The sequence below is a fragment of the Leptopilina boulardi genome, unplaced genomic scaffold (genome assembly GCF_019393585.1).
Source record: "Leptopilina boulardi isolate dan_hultmark-lab unplaced genomic scaffold, ZJU_Lbou_2.1 LbouV2_377, whole genome shotgun sequence".
In the NCBI taxonomy this organism is placed as follows: Eukaryota; Metazoa; Arthropoda; class Insecta; order Hymenoptera; family Figitidae; genus Leptopilina; species Leptopilina boulardi.
In genome coordinates, this window is record NW_026137948.1 from 1,717,397 (window position 1) to 1,720,388 (window position 2,992).

Below are 2,992 nucleotides of genomic sequence, written 5' to 3' on the forward strand. Positions count from 1 at the left end.
TGGCTTTGTTTCTGCATTGCTGGAGTAAAAATATCTGGTTATAAAATTTTTCAATCAGTTATTTTATTGTTTTATCTCTTGAATTTGATTCTGCAGATTAGGGGTAGTTTTTTCAATTAAAAAAATTCAGGGGGTGCTGGATCAATGCTGGCTTTGTTTTTGAGTTAGTGGATCAATACATTTTACCCTCAAAAAGTACATTACACGTAACAGGAAGATTAGTAAAAGTTAATAATACTAATGTGACTAACACAAAGTTAATTAGTAATAGCGTTAGTTTTTTATTCAACGAGATTCGTTATGAATTGAGTGGAGTGGAAATTGATCGCTGTAAAAATGTTGGTCTAACAACCGCTATGAAAGCCTATGTTTCTCACACACCTAATCAATTAATTTATGCTGAAAATGCTGGCTATCTTGAATTCGATGACGATCTTAGAATAACCAATGTGAATGGTTATTTTGATGTAAACATACCATTACACATGAGTTTTGGATTTGATGAAGACTATCGAAAGATTGTTGTTAATGCAAAACATGAATTTATCCTCACAAGATCTCGTACAGACCTTAAGGCTATAGTTGATATTCCGGCAACTGAAGAGCATGAGCAATTTAAGATTATAATTAATAAAGTGGAATGGTTGATACCATATATATTCCTTGGAGATCATCAAAAAATTTAATTATTAAAATTTATTGAAAAAGACCCTCTTATATCTATGAGCTTCAGATCGTGCGATATGTATGAATACCCATTGTTACCTACCACTCAAAAACATGTTTGGACTGTAAAAACTTCTACGCAGGTTGAGAAACCTCGATATGTAATCCTTGGATTACAAATAAATCGAAAAGATCATCCTGGAAGATATGCAAATATTTTTGATAGCTGTAATCTCATAAATGTAAAACTTTTCTTAAATTCACAATACTATCCTTATAGTAATTTAAATTTGAATTTTAATCAAAATCAATTTTCAATTCTTTATGAGATGTATTGTAATTTTCAATCATCATATTATGGTAAAGATCCTGAGCCTATTCTGTCCAGGAATGAATTTAAAGATTATGCACCATTAGCTGTCATAGATTGCTCCAAGCAAAATGAATTTCTTAAACAAGCTTCTGTGGATGTGAAACTAGAATTTGAATCTAGTGAAAATTTTCCAGACAATACAGCAGCTTATTGTTTAATTATTCATGATCGAATTATTCAATACACACCCATTAGTAATGTTGTGAAGAAAGTATCGTAAAGAGTGGGGGTAAAAGTGAGTAGTGGGGGTAATGGTAAAAAAGTGGAGATAAGAATATAAATACAGCAACTCTTAGAGGCTAAAGTCATTCATCTGTTATAGATACCATGGCGTACGTCGTAGATTTCCAGTGCTTCAAAAGACCCTATAACGAGTTTATCATAAAAGAGCTAGCAATCATCCCACTTCAAGAAGATGCTCATCCATTGGTGTTCCTCTTCGAGCCGCCATATGCCTGAAGCCGCCTACCGAGAAGATACAAGAGTCAAAATCGATGGACTGCATTTAATTATCATGGTATTGATTGGAATGCTGGTGACATACCTTATGAAGATTTACAACCAATTCTGAAAGAAATATTAATAGGTACACCTACAGTTTATGTAAAAGGTTTAGAGAAACAAAAATGGTTAAAAAGCTATACACAAAATGTATTAAATTTAGATGATTTGAATTGTCCGACGTTGAAAAAATTAGCCTTAGATCAATATACTCCATGTACAAATCACACACACAATAATTTCCATTGTTCTGTAAAAAATGTATATAATATTCGAAAATGGTTACTACAACCATCTAATGTACCAACAAATATTCCTTTAGGTCACGATGAAGTTGATAATAATTCAACATTACAAGATTTTTATAATAATTGTGACCACTTTTTATTAAGTCCATAAATGTATAGACATGTATTTTTGACGTCATAGAATTAAAATTGAACGCGCATGCGTACTATGAAAGTGGGCGTGGTTATTCAAATGATTTTGCGCAATTGGATAGAATAGGGTGGGGGCTTTAAGCAATTGCGCATGCGCGAGTAAAATTTTAGGTATAAATTTAGCGTGCATGAGCAGTTTTGCTCATTCTTTTTCTCAGATATCGTCTAGTCTTTAAAGATGGATCTAAGTAAAATAAATGCTGTTGGTCGTATGGAGAATTTCCTGCCTACGAAACCGCTTTCAGAGTTGACTTCTGGACATAAGTATTCCTATTAGTTTAGTTTAAGAATTAATTATTATGTTAAATTTAAGGATAGGATACAATAACTTTTAATTAAAATATAAATATATTAAATATCAAAAAAACATATGTACATATATACATTACCTAAAATTGTTTTTCTTAATATTTAAAAAAACACTATATACATATATACATAAGAAACATTTAACCTTCGCGCTACCGGGAGCCACCTGGGGAGACCCGGCGATAAAAAATGTTTAAAATCTACTTGAGTTGTCATCAATTACTAAAAAATTATTACAATGCATTACTGGTAAAAAAAACGTTTGGGTCACCCCGGGTGGCTCCCGGTAACGCGAAGGTTAAAAAAAAGCATGCAAAAAAAAATTTAGAAAAATATATACAAATAAAAAAATAAAACAAAAATCCTTTTTTTACGAAAAAAAATATTCAAAAAAACAGTGTTATTTGTATATATATATATATATATAAAAGAAAAAAACTATTAAAAAAGAAAAAAAATATTTTAAAAAATTAGAAAAAAAATTAACGCTTTCGCGTGGCCGCCGTCAAGTAAGGCGCGTTTTTTCGCCCTCTTCCTCTCCCTCTTCTCATTGGCAATAGCTCAATTACCATACTTGAGCGGGAGGGAGGGGGTGGATGTTGGCGGATTTGTTGTGCGACCTCCTCCAGCCGCCCAGGGTCCTCCTCAACAGCCGCTCTGGGCTGATTCTGCTCCACAGATGGTTCGAGGGGGAACATAAACC